Here is a 16,646-nt window from a genome sequence, read left to right as displayed (position 1 = left end):
TCCACTGCTGATGGGGATGTGTGACCACAGGTATGTGCATTGTGTGTGATAGAAGACTTGAGTGTTGCAAAGCATGCATTCAGTGTCAGAAGCATTCAATTTAATGCTTTATTTCTTGGAGACTGTGTTCTTAATCTTTTTAAAAGTGGACAGCTGCAGTTCTACAGAGAGAAGCATTTATAGACACAGGAGAAAAATAAAAAAATACAAGTGACTTTTACCCCCCCCCTCCTCTAAAGACAATTTGAAAGCCAAGTTTTAAGAGCATGACTTTGCAATATCTTTTGTGGAATGTATATGTGATCTTCTTATGTACCACTGATGCTTTGCTCTTTCATCTATACATCACTTGTCACCACTTAAATACAAATTGCAAACATTTTTAAAGAACAGGTGTATTCCCAGAGGGATTTCCTATCCTTTGTAGTTCAAGGGGCCTGTTTTAAATTGACCCAAGTCCACTCTTTCAACTGACAGGATCTTTCTTTTTCTGATGTGGGAAGTGTAGGTGGTATGCATCACCCTATAGAACACCAGTAACTCAGTGAACAAGTATTATAAAAATCTAAATAATTAAATCTAATTTGATAGTGTTTTTGTTTGTAACTTGACAAAGTACCTTTTCACAAACTGGCTGAAATGGCTGAAATGCTTTAGGTTACAACATAGGGTGCAGATATGGTCTTATGCATGACTTCTCTCATTAAATTTCGGCACTGGATGTTGGAATATTTTATTACAATTATTGTCATATATAATATGAAGTCACATGTATAATTGAGAATGTTCAGACAGTAAAAGTGAAGGCCTTGGAGTGACCTGATTGTGGCCTGCCAGTACCTGAAGGGAACCTGCAAGACAGATGTAGAGAGACTATTTTCAATAAAATATAGTGACAGGACAAGAGGGAATGACTTCAAACTGAAAGAGAGTATGTTTCGATTAGATATTAGGAAGAAATTGTTTACTGCAAGAGGGTGAGACGCTGGCACAGGTTGCTCAGAGAAGTTGTGGATACCCCACCCCTGGAAGTGTTCAAAGCCAGGTTGGATGGAACTCTGAGCAACCTGGTCCAGAGGAAGTTGTCCCTTCCCACAGCAGGGGGATTGGAACTAGAGGATTTTTAAGGTCCCTTCCAACCCAGGCTATTCTATGATTCTATCCTTATAAAGAGATATACATATGCATACATGCATATATGTCTTTTTGTTTGTATTTTAAAACATCCAGATTTGTTGCTAAATGTCAAGACCCAAATGCTTCTGGATGGATTTTAGTCACTGGATGCCTGGTTGCTAGGAGGCTTGTAATGTATATAGATTGATTCTTGGTCTAAGTCTTACCACACATTAGCATAATTTAGGTGCCATAAAGAGGCATGTATTTCAGCTGACAATTGGTGAACTAGGGTGCCTCTTTCTCTCCACTGTCATCTGATTAGTGGTATCATCAAGGAGGGCTAGAAGTAATGTGGTGAAACAGATATGGCCGTTTCATAGGGGCAGTCTCCTGTTCAATGGACATTACCCCTATATATCTGTACCTTCCAAGATACATTTACTCAAATACTGTATATGTGACAATGTAATCTCCTGTTGATATGCCAAGGGTAGGGTAGAAAAATATCACCTCTCTGCTTCCAGTAGAATCTGCATGTTTTTCCTCTAAAATTGATTCCTCTCCTAAGCGTCTGCTCTAATGGAACAGCACGGATGGTGATGTCTGAATTCAATGTTTTGAATTGTGTCTATTTCTTAAGAACATAGTTTTGTACTGGCTTCCCATGAACTTTGTTTTGATTTATTGTTCTCAGAAATTATAATTGTACTGTGTGGACATATAACTAAACCAGGTTCCTATTCAATGCCTCAAAGAGGGGAAGTGGCCCTTCCAAATCGATTGAGGACAGACAGTAATGACTGGAAATTAGCTTAACTCCTCTCTATCAAATGTTTATCAATGCCTGAGGAGGCAGAGGAGGAATTAGAGAATCACAGAATCATAGTATATTCTAAGTTGGAAGGAACCAAAGAGGTTCACCAAATCCTGACTCCAGACAGGACACCTAAAATTTAAACCATATATCTAAGAGCTTTGTCCAAATCCTTCCAGCATGGGTCCATGACAACTCTCCTTCTGAGCTTGTTCCACTGCTTGACAACCCTCTCAGTGAAGAACCTTTTTCGCAATATTCAGTTGGAACTTTGCCTGACACAGCTTTCAGCCACCCTACCTTATCCTACCAGCAGAAATCAAAGAGATGAGATCAGCACCTTCTTCTCCACTCTTTCTCAGGAGGAGGTTTTAAAATCTTCTCTTCCCTAAGCTGAACAAAACCAGTATCTTCAGCTGCTTCTTATAATTCAGGGACTCTAGTTCTTTCACCTTCTTTATTAATCTCCTTTGAACACATTCTAATATTTTTATATGCTTTTTATATCGTGAATCCGCAAACTTCACACAGCACTCAAGGGTAAGGCTACTTCAGTGTGGAGTCTAATAGGACAATCACTGGTTTTGTCCACTTAGCCATACTGTGCTTAATGTGCCTTATGATGTGGTTGACACTTTTGATTGCCAGGACCCAGTGTTGACTCATACAGAGTTTGCCATCAAACAAAATCCCAAGATGACTTTCTATATGGCTGCGCTCCAGTCTCTGTGCCCCAGTCTATACATCCAGCATGCCATCGTCCCAGAATCTGGCATTTGTCCTTTTAGATTTCATACAGTCTGTGACATCCATCAAGATGTCTCTGTAAGATCTCTGTAACCTTGAGGTAATTGATAGCTCCTCCTAATTTAGTGGTGTTGGGAAACCTAATTAGTGTGTGCTTTACTGCTTTGTCCTGGTCATGGATGAAAATAGTTAGAGAACTGGCCCTAAAACTGAGCCCTGGCAAACCCTACTACTGATTTACCACCACCCTGAAATTACCCCATTTACTACAACTCTTTGAACCCGATCCTTCTGCCAACTGTTCACCCAGTGGATTATGTACATATATGCTGGACATTTTGCCCAGAGGATACTGTGAGAGATAGTATCAAAAGCTTGTATAAAAAAACTCAAAAAACCCCTTCCTCCTCTCACCTACTCCCCTGCTCATTTTCCATTTTCCCTTTGTCCACAGGAAAAAAAGGTTGTATTGTAAGGAGTGTACTTCTGTGCCATATCTCTGCGTCAAGGGACCATGTCACTCTATATACTGCACAGGATACACAAAATATATGCATATACAGGAACCGTCCTGATTGCTGCTGGCATGTCAGTCTTCCTTCGTTAAAATGTTGTAGAGACTGTTTACACTGCTGAGCTCATGCATTTTACTCTTGAGAATTAAAGGGGTTTCAGTGGCTAATGGCTTAAAGAGCAAGAGGCAATAATCAGACTCAACTAATGACAGAAGGCCAGTACAAATACACATTGGAGTTGTGTCAGAAAAATTAGAATGCTTATGTGGGTGTGAAAATACAACCTCTGAACTCACTGAGAGTCAGATCTACTCATGATTGTACCAAGAGGGATGTTCTGAAAATGTTCTCTTGTCATATTTGTACATTCAGCATACTTGTGTACTACACAAGTGTGTTGAGTTTGTGTGGCAAGGTTTTGGCATCAGGTAGACTACAGGAGTGGCTTCTGTGGGAAACTGCTAGAAGTCTCCCCTGTGTCTGAAAGAGCCAATACCAGCTGATTCTAAGATGAATCTGTCACTGACCAAGGCCTAGCCCACCAACAATGGTAGTAGTGCCTGTGGCATAATGTATTTAGGAAAGGAGAAACACTTCCGTGTAGCAACAGCAAGCAGAGTATGTGAAAATATGTGAGAGAAACAACCCTGCCAACCCCCAAAGCAGTGAAGAAGTAGCAGAAAGAGGTGCTGCAGACACCAGAGAAGAGATTCTTTTGAAGCCCGTGGAAAGACCATAGTAGGACGTCTGTCCCCCTGCAGCCCATCATAAAGGATCCCACATTGGAGCAGGTGGATACCCAAAGGATGCTGTGATCCTGTAGGAAGCAGGTTTGCTGGGAGGCTTGAAGTAAACTCAGAACAGGGCAGATATTCAGCAGCAGAAGGGTGTGTGTGTGTGAGTGTTTACTAAGACTGTGACTTAGGAAGAAGAAGAAAGGAAGGGCTGCAAGGGAAGTATGGGATACTCCGAGAAGAAGTTGGACTGCCATTTGTCCATGGTCTTTACTCTTACACTGATGAGAATTTTGGAAGGTCTGTGGCCAAGGGTCCTGGGAAGATTTTTCTACTGAGTGTGAAAGTTGCAGGTTGGTCATTGCTGGGCTGTTTAGATCAAAATGGAAAGGTAGTAACTTTTAATGGGAAAAAGAGTCCTCTGAGTCCAGACGTTAGCGCAATTGTCTTCTCGCCCTTGGTTAAAGTTGCACTGCAAAGGAAAAATACTGAATGTGAAAAAAAAAACCAAGAAGAATGTTGAGCTGTTGTCATCCTGATTGTTACCAATGTCTCTTTTATGAAATATTCACATCTCTACATGCACATCTCTGTATCCCCTAGTTAAGTACTCTGTGAGATAATGCTGTTACTCAGATTAAAGAAAGGTGTCCTAGTTCAGCAGGAGGGACCAGTTAACACTGTGTGGGTGTGATCAAAGCTGTATATTCTACCCCCTCTATTCATTCCCCAAGGACAATGGACCATTAGCAGCAGCTGCCCAGGCAGTCATTAGCACCTTCCACCCAGCCTGAGGGGGCGTGGCTGCTAATGGGCCATCAACGGTTCAAAAATACCCCCTGGCTCCCAGAGTTAATCACCCATTGTGTGAGTCCCCGCCCAGGGGGAGGGACTGGGTGCTCCCTGAGGGTACATAAGTGGTAGGCAAGAAGACCTCAGGAACTTCTCGTCGGATCCAAAGGAGCAGCAGGACCTTTACAGGAGAAGATCACTGCTCTCAACCAGACTATAGCCATCACCTGCACCAACAGGTTTCTCACTTCTTTTCTTTTTGCTCTGGACTTGGAGGGAGCCACACGGGTCTCAGCACAAGGGCTAACAAACCCCCTTGTGCCCCAGGCCACTGGGTTATACTGCTAGGTTTTGTGAGTTGAAAGCAATTTCTCTTTGTGTCAGTCTATTTATTGTAATATTATTATTAAATTTTAGCCTCTGACTTATAATCTCTCTCATGGTGAGTTCATCTCCCCTGCTGGTTCACCTTTAAACCAACACAAAAGGTCTCGAGACAAAAACACCACAGGTCAATGTATTTACCTTTGTTTTCTTTTCATGAGATGAAAACTCTACAGGTCAGTGTTTTTGTTCTTGTTTTCTTTTCTTTATTATTTTGGAGGGCAGTAGGATGTCACTTACAATGCTTCTAAGTTTAATAGTCTCTCTGTAGACTATATGTATCTGATATCTCTACGGCTTACTAGACAAAAAACACTTTATCTCTTCAATAGTAAAATGATTCATAGTCCTGTATTACTTAAAGTGTATAGAGGGACTGAAAGGGTTAAATGCTTCCTGAAGAAAAGGTAATATTTGCACTCCAGGAAGGTCTTCCTGACCTATCTTATTCTACACTGATGAGATTGTCTGGTGAAGAGAAGCCAACATTATGAGGCCTTTTTTTTTTTTTTACATGCATGATATTTAAGTACTGCAGTGCACAGAGCTTTATTTGCACAGGAGACTTTCTGCATGAAAAAAACACAAGGAATGTGTACCTAGAGGCTCATAAACAACTTGTCCATGGAAGTGTAATTTTTTTGTTTATGTCTCATTTTTTGCAGTTTTGTAATATGCTGACAGAAATATTAGAATTTTATGTGAACTTAAAATATATTTGACATTGGCTTGGCAGTTGTGATTGATCTTAAGTAGTTTTATCTCATTAACAAACATTACAGGACAAACAAAAAGACATTTTGTTCCTTTTCATGTTAGGCTACTTTGCTTTTCTCTAAATGTATTCACCTTTTAGAAGTGTTTATGTATTTTTAAAAGGTGTCTGCAAAAAAAAAAGTTTTAATAAACAACTTCTGACTTGGTAACTAATGGTTTCAATTTTGGTTCCTTTGTGGCTTAAAAACAAGTGTTTATTTAGAAAATGCCTTCCAGAAGGATAGATTTTGGGATTTATTATATGTCACAGATTAAATTATTTCTTGTTTATTCCCTTCACTTAAAATGCATAATTAATATTTCACAGTATGTAACTAGTAGTTACATGTGATTCTTTACTTAATTTTAAAAGTAATTTAAAATGATCTAAGTGAGACTTAGCCTTAGTACTCCAAGAGCACAACCCATAAATCAGGTTAAATGTTTGAGTCAGGGAGCTTTAAAGCTGATTTTAAATCCTGAATATTTGCAAAAATTACATTTTATCTAGGGTAGCAGTATCTTGTCACCCACTAATAATTAGCAACACAAATGCAACAGCTTTAAACAACTACATATCTGGAATTTTATGGGCATCTCCATATTAATTTTGGAGATTTAAGATGTCCAAGGTTTTACTTATTATTTTTTTTCCTAGAAAGAACCATACACTTTATCTTCACTTTATATAGAATAAACACCACAGAAGTTGATTTTTTTTTCCTTAGAGTAAAATATAACACTTGCCTTTAATGGATTATATCTTAGGTTTTTACACTACTTTTCCTGTTTTTCAGCATAATTTTGAATTCTAATACCATCCTCTAATGTACTTGCTGGCTGCAAGCAACTCTTTTTAGCCTGGGGTCTTCCTTCAAGCTTATAAAAATACTGCCTATTCTTATTCAGGTCATTAACAGAAATACTGTTAAATGGTATCTTATACCCTCTGTCTTAGTGTTCAAACAAAAACATGCAAAGAAAGATTCATCCCACCAAATCCTCCTGTTGTACAAAATAGATATTGAGATGACAAAGCATATACTCTTCTGTATGTGCAGTAGTCCTGAGTCATCTGATATACATGTCAATATTTATAATATTAAATTAAGCTGTTTAGGACCAGGACTTGATTATTGTGTGATCTCTACCTATAAGATATAATTGTTTTTAATCCATGCTGACTAGTAGCATTAAAGACAATATGCAAATGCCGCTTAGAAATTAGTGTGAGCCATGGACCACTCCCAACAGGTGGCTGCTCATTGTAAGCAATGAGTCGGATGTAACTACCTCTTTTGGTGGGGAAATTTTCTGTGTGTATTGCTGGTTATGCCATGTCACTTGCCCATGGGGTTACAGTGAGGCCTCTGCTCTGCTTTTAGTCTTTATACTTGCTAGCTGTTTTCAAAAAGGAAGTGCTTTGTTCCAGATGGGACTAGAAATAGCTCCTTGAAGAGACTGAATACTAAAAATTTTGTTTCCTGTCAGGCTGGATATGTAAGAAAATACAAAAGCAACTGGTGTGAGAACCTAATCTGACGTAAAGATGTCAATATCCTTCCTTTGTAAGTAATACAAAAGCTTTCATTCACATCAGAGCAGTTACAAAAATGAATGAAGACTATATGGAGTCATGTGTTTTGAGGCATTTACCCCCCTGAAATAGGACTATCATCCTTAAAATGTCACATGTGACACCACCATCTGCATGAAATTCGAAAGAACAGCTTCATATCTGATATATGTAATATGTAGTCTGTGAAATGGATAGCAGGTATTAAACAGTAGGTTTTACCAAGAGTAGTCTAATTTCTATTTATTTGGATTTTAGGACATTGCAAATTAATATATAGATATTATTGTTTAAGTCAGTTCTTGAGTATCAGATATTGTCGGTGTCAACACACAAAACCACACACCCATGTTCCTTCCTCTTCTCTGTGTGTTTTTTCCCTGAGGTTTTTCCATGTCGTGAAGGTGCCTTGGCAGTTTCCCTGGGTCTGTGAGAGTTCTGCACCCCTTCCCTGTCTTGCTGCAGTGAATACCACTGCTCCTGGGGCAGCACAGGGCGGCAGGCATTCCTGGGGCCCAGGTGCCCCCTGCTCACCTTCCCCACTCTGGATGTCTGTGTGTGGTTTCTCCCAGTACCTGAGCCTAACCCTGTCTTCAGATGTGCTGTCCAGTCCCTTCCAAACCCCGCCCCTATTGGGACCCTTATAACTAAACCCCAACCAAAAATAGAGTTCTCCTGACACGTTCAACAACCCTGTGTGTGTCTGAATTATCTCGGGAGCTGTCCCAAGTTAGGTCCCAAGAAAATATGAATTTGTGTTCTCTGACTTTAAGATATCTCCTCACAACATGGAATATACTGTTAACGTTCTCATACTTTCCACAGTATTGAATTTTGGCTGGTCTTGTAAGGGCAGCACATTGCGTGTAAAGTTCACAGAGGGTACTTCCAGACTTCAACTAAAACAGAATACTCATTAGCTCAAATGGAAACCTTTTTTTGCCTGTAACACAATTAGTAACACCACAGGAATTATAAAATAAAGAAACCCTCATTCTCAAGATTTCAGTCGGATTAGGTTAGTATCCTAGTGTTTTATCAAAGCTTTAAATTCTTTTTGATACAGATTCAGAAGTCATGCTATCCCCTTGATAAATATATAGTGCTAACATGAGAGAACAGAAGAAAAATGAATTAAAATAAATGTACACTTGTGACTTTGATAGCATTTGGGACTGGAGATGATGGCTACATCTGTGTTCCAAAAGTCATAGGTTCTAGAGACTTTCCAAGTCAGATGATGTCCAGTGGCTTGTGCCCACAGCATTTGTGGTGTTCACACCCTGCGTGGTGCCAGTTACTTATACTAACACTAATTAGAACACTACTTGACCTTGTTTCTCTTCTGGCCCTATATTATATTCTCCATGTCTTGAAGATATAGCTAATTTTAGATTTTTTTTTTCATTATAAATGTCAGAAACAATATAAGGTCTGTACTGTTCACAATATTGGTATATTATAGAATGAGACCAGAGATACACCAAGTATACATTAGTGTCTGAGAGCATGGGAAATATCTGAGCATTTGATTCCTCCTGGGGTAGAGTTGGAAGACAATGTTAGGCAGAGTTCAGAAGTTTGTCTTCTAGGAGGGGTCTTCAGGATCAAGCCTTGTTTAAACCCTGTTATGTCTCGAAGAGAAGTAATTGGTATTGTGCAAAACAGAATTAGTAGGAAAGTAATAATTCTTCAGTGTGGGCAATTTAAAGTCTAGCTCAATACAACACCTCACATAATGTTTTGGTATAGATGCACATCCAAAAAAATCTTATTTCCAAAGCTACTGAAAAAAATAATAATAATGTGCTCTATATTTATTTGCACCTGAGGTTTGCTGTCCTTAATTTTAAACATAGAACCAATAGTTTAGTAGGATTCAGCTGTTTGGTTTCATAGGTGCTGAAAAAGTCCCTGCTAATCTCATTCAGTAGTATTGTCCAGTCCTAATGTACAAGCCTGTAGTGTACATGTCAAGATCCTCTGCAGGAAGATGAATTTGAATTAAGGAAGAGAACTTCACTTGTTTCCCTGTCTTGGATGAATTACAAAAACATTGGAAGTTTTACATCTGTTTATTCTGCTTGTTCCAGCATTCTTTTGAAAAAGAATGTATGGAGAATCACAAATTTACTCTGTCCTCTAAGGAAACAGGATGCAAGTTACCACAGAGCTTAGCTCCAATCTGCTTGGAAACACCCCTGCAAATTTTCCTCTGGGCATTTCTCTGCTCTGAAGGCTCCTTATGGGTATTCGTCTGTCTGCTGTATCTGTCTAGCTTTGTATTGTCTAGATAACCTGAATACATACCGAGTTTGAGGTTTTAGGTCATTGTTCCCATTACTCTGCTATCTGAATGTGTTTGCTAACCACTAAGAGGCATCTCTTCTGTCCTTTTATGTTGGGGTTCTCTTGCCGGTTAACTTTGGTAGGCAGCTGAGCCCCAGAGTTGTTCACTCACTTCCCTCTCCAGCAGGATGGGGAAGGGAATTAGAAAGGTAATAGTGAGAAAACTCATCAGTTGAGACAAAGGCAGTTTAATATGTAAAAATAAAACTTCACACACAAGCAAAATGGAGCAAGGAAATAATTCACCACTTCTCATGAGCAGGTAAGTGTTCACCCATCCCCAGGAAATCAGGACTACATCACTTGTAACAATGACTTGTGAAAACAAATGCCATCACTCTGAACATCCTTTTTCTCCTTCTTCTCCCAGCTTTATATTGCTCAGAATGTGGCCCTATGGTATGGGTTATCCCTTGTGTCAGCTGTGGTCATCTGTCTCAGTTGTGTCCTGCCTCATCTCCTTGTGCATCTCCAGTCCCCTTGCTTGTGGGGTAAGACAGAAAAGACCTTGGTTTTGTGTAGACACTGCTCAGCAGTAATGAAAACATTCCAGTGTTACCAACATTGTTTTCATCACAAATCCAAAACATAGTGCCATAAAAACTACTAAGAACAAGTTTAATTCTATGGGATCCCAAACTAATACAAGTTGATATGGTTAGTGTCCCTGTGGCAGAACTATTTTCTGATGTCAAGCCATAGGAAGGTTTTTTGTTTAACTTTTTCTTAAGTGGACCATGCAAAGAGTATTTGTGTTCTGGTTTGGTGGACTTCAGGATTAATCTAATCTACAGTAGTCTGGATGTGAATCAAGTATTTAATGTTTTTCACTGTAGAGTTTTTTATTTTTGATTAATTATTTTGTTTTGGTTTTGTCGGGGTTTATTTGTTTGGTTTTGCTTTCTATTTTGTAAGGTAGGATTTGTTAAACTTTTAAGTTCCAGGACATGAAAGTAAGTGCTCTTAAAAACCTGTGTGTAGTTAGCTTCCTACCCATTTCTGTCTTGTACTAAAATTCACTAAGGCTGATTTAATTATTTTTTGATTGCATAGACTGTATAGGTATAAACATATAATTGTAAATATTAATTATAGAACACATTGATTTGAATACATGAGAAAATAGAACATATATGAAATTCTGTTTACTACTTTTCCTAAAATTTTCCTACCTTTCCAGTTTCAATTCTTGCTCATAATTAATCTAAAATGACAATGTGTTACAATTAGTATCAACTTCTCTTCAACTCTCCCAATTTGCCATGATATTTTGAAACAATTCTTTCTGTGATTATTAGGTTTTTTCCATTAATATCAAGTTACTTCTTCACACAGAGAAGATTTTGGAAGTTATTGTAATCTGGTGAGGTGTAGAGACTGTTAGTCTCTCATTAGCTTTCTAATAAGTCTACTTTGTCAAATAGAAACTAGGCTTCTCTACTAGTAGAGACTAAGTTTAAGGCATACATAGCAAAGTGTTTTCTACAGAATCTTCCTGCTCGCATGAGTTTCACTTTCAATTACCAAAATAACAGGTTTCACTGCTCTTAAAATTCCTTACCAGCATTTTTTTCTTAAATTTCTTAAATCATTCAGGATAATACTCTACTATGAGTAAATAATTTATAATTCCAAAGTAGCATTTTCCAAATTTACTTTAAAAGATGCATTAAGTGCAAGATATTTGTTTGCCAAAATGAGTTTTATCTACATGAGTACAAGAAACCCCTGTTAACTATGTACCCTTGGGAATAGCATCCTACTCCAGACAGAGCTGCAGAGGAATTCAGCCAAAACTGAAAATGCTGCTTGCAGATTCTGTCTTACATAGTATCAGGTAGTGACTCCTTTCATAATTTTTAAATCACTCCTTGCCTTATTAATCATATATTCAGAAATAAACTCATATATATCCACAAAAGACAAATGGAATTAAACAGTGCTAGAGGAACGCACTCTCCCCAGTTACTACAAATAATACTCTCTGAAACAAAACCATTAAAATCCATAGGTCCTACGCTTGTTCAACCCAATCTGTGATATACTTTATTTGGTGGAACAAATGCCCTTGTGAATGCAACATGGGTGCAATTAAATGAGTGCTGTGTGCTAGAATGAGCTCACTCAGGCAATTTGTAATGGATAGAAATAGCCACTTAACAGTAGGACAGGATTTTTAATTTTGTTTCCAACTGCTCATTCCTGGTCCTCCAAGGAGTCATACAGAGTACCTTCTAAAGATGAACACACAGACTAAATTTCATAACTCTGCTTTCTGCTAAAAATAAAAGGCTCAATAAAGATATTGATTTAACGGCCTATGCAGTTTTCCAGCTAATCCATTTCTCTAATACTAATGCTAAAACCTCTTTTCTGCCTCTGGTCCATATAAGCTAACAGCTACTTGCCTTTCTGATTTTGTTCATCATCTATTTGATAAACCTAATTTTATCTTACTTGGAACAGTTGCCCTTTTTTTTTCCTCATTTTTCAGATCTGATGAACACCAAGGCACTCCTGAGTCTGAAAGCTTGCCTTTCTGCTTCCCTGCATGTTTGTTGTCCCAATAGAAGACTTTTATTCTTCCCACAAATACTTTCATGGTAAAGAGTAATTTTTTGATAGCAAAGTAGACAAGTAAGAGCCAAAAATAACTGAGGGGTCCTATTATCCCAGGGCTAACTTGGAAAGGCAAAAAGGGAAAGGCAAAAAGGGAAAGGCAAAAAAAGTGTGTTCTTGAGAATCAGAATATCTTGCTGTGATTTTTTCCTTACTTAACCTAATCAGAATACCTAGGCAAAAACTGTCTGCTGTGGCAGTAAGCTAACAGCTGAAATCTTCACTGTCTGACAGTAGGGGCTTATGGTTTTATAGGCCTGGAGGGTGAGTTCTAGCACTTGAAAAACGGTTCAGTAGAATCTCTGGAGGCAACAAGTTAATGGCCAAAAGTCTTAATGGTCTAGAACAATTGATGAGTGTAAATTTGCGCTTGTATGAACCTTATCTGAGAGAATCTAATGAAAAGGTACTATGTGAAGGTCGCTGTTCCAGAGATGATGTCCATTAGGCATTGCACTATGAACTTGAAGAGAGAAGCAAGGTTATAAAATCATAGTGTTCCTCAGGATGCAGCCAAAAATAAGCAATATTTATAGACTGCTTAGGTAGCTTTAGATCAGACACTGCTGAAGTGCATTTTTCAAATGGTTGCTGGAGGTGAGTTTATAGCAGCGGAATTTTCAGACCAGCAATTTTAATAATTTTTGTAGATTCCAGCTGCAGCATTCTTTTTAATAATGCACTGAAGGATGGTGATGGATCAATGAGTTATAATGACTACAAATGCTAGCTGAAGTTGACTTTATTACATTACTGTCAATATTAAAAAAAAGACAGAGATTGTGAAAATTACTAGTACGTCTCTTTTGCTAAAACCATTGTTAAAGAGTTAACTCAGGTTGTGGTAGCTTGTCTAACTGAGCAGGTCCAACTTCATCTGCTTGTTCCCTTTGCAAAGTATATTTAGTCACATATTTAAATCTTCTGGTTTGAACTATAGACTGTAAAATAAGGCTACCCTTTCAACAGCATATCAAATTATCATTGCTTTATCTCTACTGGCTGTTCATATAGCAATACTGGTTATCAGAGAAGCCTATTATTACAGTGTGTTAGATGCCATTGTAGGCAGAAGGCTTTTTCTTCCTTTTCTGTGAAAAAGTTTTAGTGGACTGTGTTACTGTTGCTGTACTGGTTGGAGTCATTTTGTTAAAGACACCAATATGAAGGTATGCAAAACGGAGGAGGAAAAAAAGTAAAGAGATAATTATTTCTGTCTTCCTGGTATTGAAGGATACTTTCAGCTTACCTCCTGCAGATTTACAATCTTATATTCTGTTCTTTGTCATGCTGGCCAGATCAAACTGAATGAGACTGTTAAAGACATTGTTTTCAGCTGCCTCTCTGTTCACAATCTCATAGCAGTGTTGGAAAATGCACAGTAGGGATGCTTAAACCAGGTAACCATTGAAAAAAGAGAAATACCAAGGAGGGAATTTAAAAGAAAGGAGATTCATTGCATTTAGTTGTCACTTGTAGATACATAAAGTTATCTGGATAATTTTTTGTCTTTGGCTACTTTATTTTTTTTGGTAGTTCATCTCTAAAAATTAGAACACTGACCTAATGCTGTCACAATGATTTTGAAGAGATAGCATTCATAGTTGCCATGATAATAAAGATTCTTTCAGGTGAGTTGTCCTCTGAAAAATTATAATTTAAGGTCTCCAGCAAAATATTTTAAGGGAATATTCCCATTTTGTTTTGTATTCCCTAGAGTTATTTTGTTATTTTCATTTTAATCAGTACTTGAAACAGGACTAAGGGGGTTTGGTAATCTCGTGCCCATTTATCTCATTTTTAAAATGTGGTTGAAACATGGTTGTCGGAAAAAATAACAAAACCTTTTTTGGACTAGTCCAGCATCTCTGTCTGTAATTGCCACTGTCTTTCATAAGTAATTTCCTTGGAAGCTTAAACTGACCAGCTTTGCATATTTATAAATAAAATTTGTTGAGCATGAGTGATCCCAATTAACTTTCATCCATTCTCTTTTTTCCCAGGTGAATCTATTTGCAAATTCAAATTCCTTCCCGGTAGCATGGTGGCATCCATAGTGCAGAAGAGAATATGGGCAGTGTTCTGTAAATGGTTGCTCAACACAGCTTCTGGAAAGGGAAATCCCAACACATTGAGCTGCTGGAATTCTCTGACAGTCTCTCCAAGCAAAGGAAAAAAGAACAACCAGTAGGCATATTTTTTTTATTTTCCCGAAAATTATGAAGAATGGATAAAGTGAATGCAGAACTGTTGTTTGTGAAATCCATTAATAATAAATCTATTGGGAATTAGGGACACATTTTGAAACAGTAAGTGATCAGTCTTGGCTGAGCAAAAGGAAGGTCATGTTACATAAAAATATACAGTAGAGTCAGACTTGATTATTTTTGTTATTTCCTAAATTGTAAATGGCCCTGGATATGATTTTCTCCTCTCCTCTCCTCTAGGTATAAAGAATTTGCAAGTCTAGGCAAATCTACTTGGCAGCAAGTGTTCAGTCATGCTTGTAATGATAGTTCTAATCACAATTCATGAGGTATCACGTATTCAGGTATGATTCATGCAACAAGGAAATATGGCAAAAATAAAGCAAAAATAAAGCAAAAATAAATTAAATGGAGTCTGATATGGTAAAGGTTGAAGAAATAAATAGGCTTGGGGTCATTTTCCTTCTATTCACAACAGAGGACACCCACACATAGCTCTGAGAGAAAAGTCATCTGAGTGGAATGGAGGAATAGAAACAGTTGCAGTAGGGACCTTTGCCAACATGTAACAGATTTTTCTATATTCTGACTGTCTCTTTATGCCAACCCTACTTCCTCCTCCTGACACTGTACACCTTATTAGGTATTAATAAACAAGGAGCTAACTTAATGGTTGTGGAGATTGCACTGCTTATGTACTGCACTTCTTTCACCCTTCTGTTTAGTGTTTTTTCAGATTATCAGCTATTTGAAATGAGGACAGTGTGCTGTGTTTAGTGTTCGGTAGGGTATGGTCTCACTCCTGTCTGGTCTATGGGTAAGAAGTATAATGGATTAATCAAAATGCATATAAGGCTTTTCCAATCATTCCTAAAAGTTTTACACTTTGAAAGACTACTGTAATTTGGTCACTGAGCATCAGATAGGTAATGTAAATCCATGAGTTTACCAAATGCACAAGTATGCATACTCTTGAGAAAGATATGAACAGCTTTCCTCGCTGTGAGACATTTAACTTCATCTATTGTCCTGGAGTTATGTCTATTTCTATTTCCCTTTACTAGTACTGTAGCAAGGTACAGATGGAAAGCTTGAAAGTCACATACTCACAGGGGTGGAGAAACATTTTAATACCTGCAAAATCTTGCTTCTGTTCTTTGTGCTGTACTGATGGCAGGAGAAATTATATTTTAGTACTAGTCCTGCAGAGTATCCCTTGTGCTATTTGCCTGGTCCATTGCTTTTCCTGCTGGAGCTCCTTTAGTTCTTTTAAATAGTGTTCTAAGAGGCAGAGAGACCAAATTTTAGAAGCATCTTGAGGAACATGTTATTTCAAACCCGATAAAAATTTGGCTTTTTGGTTAGTTTTATTGGTACAATGGTGTTATAAAGGTTTATGCCTTCTCAAGTTTGATATGTTTAATAACTTTGTTTAGTATCTTAAATAATACATCTCACTGACAGCCAATAGACTGTCATTAACAAATCATAAATAATAAATTATTATATGAAATGACAATTCTTTTAGAATTTCTTTTCTTGCTTCCTAAAACAGGATGTTTCTGTGTTTTTTCCCCTCATGGTACATGCCATTTCTCTTTTTCTTTTCTCTATAATCTCTATATGAATATTTTTTAAAATGTTTAAGACATCATGTTCACTAATGCACATATTTTTCTAAATAACAACAAGGCAAGATACTTCTATGCAAAGCTGTATTTTGGGTGAAGAATACAATCCTTTTGTGATGCTAGTACTTAGATTTCCAGATATATAACAAAGTGATATAAAAATAGGATATCTGTACTTGATATAAAATGGTATCTTCTAAATAGCATAAGTTCTTTCAGGGAGATATTTTCCTAATATCTATAAAACCAGAGATTGGTTAATATTTTTCTTGACTATAATAAGGTTACAAGAGTGAAATGTGAAACAATAACCTTATTTCACCAAAAAAGAAAAAAAGGAAAAAAAAGGGTCAGAGATATGCACAGTTATTGAGCTGTTAATTACAGAAAATTTCAAAGCAAA

At 37.6% G+C, this 16,646-nt stretch overlaps 1 long non-coding RNA gene across 2 annotated transcripts in view; it reads left to right on the top strand.

Moving 5' to 3' along the window:
- LOC139668321 (uncharacterized) overlaps positions 1–16,057 on the top strand; it is a 100,836-nt gene extending 84,779 nt beyond the window's left edge. For both annotated transcript variants that reach the window (XR_011697028.1, XR_011697029.1), the window contains 2 exons: positions 14,409–14,592; positions 14,853–16,057. This is a non-coding gene — a long non-coding RNA (uncharacterized lncRNA). The remainder of the gene's footprint in view (positions 1–14,408; positions 14,593–14,852) is intronic.
- The last annotated feature ends 589 nt before the right edge of the window (positions 16,058–16,646 follow it).

Source organism: Pithys albifrons, chromosome 2, assembly GCF_047495875.1.
Source record: "Pithys albifrons albifrons isolate INPA30051 chromosome 2, PitAlb_v1, whole genome shotgun sequence".
Classification (NCBI taxonomy): Eukaryota; Metazoa; Chordata; class Aves; order Passeriformes; family Thamnophilidae; genus Pithys; species Pithys albifrons.
This window is presented reverse-complemented; position numbering and strand designations above follow the sequence as displayed.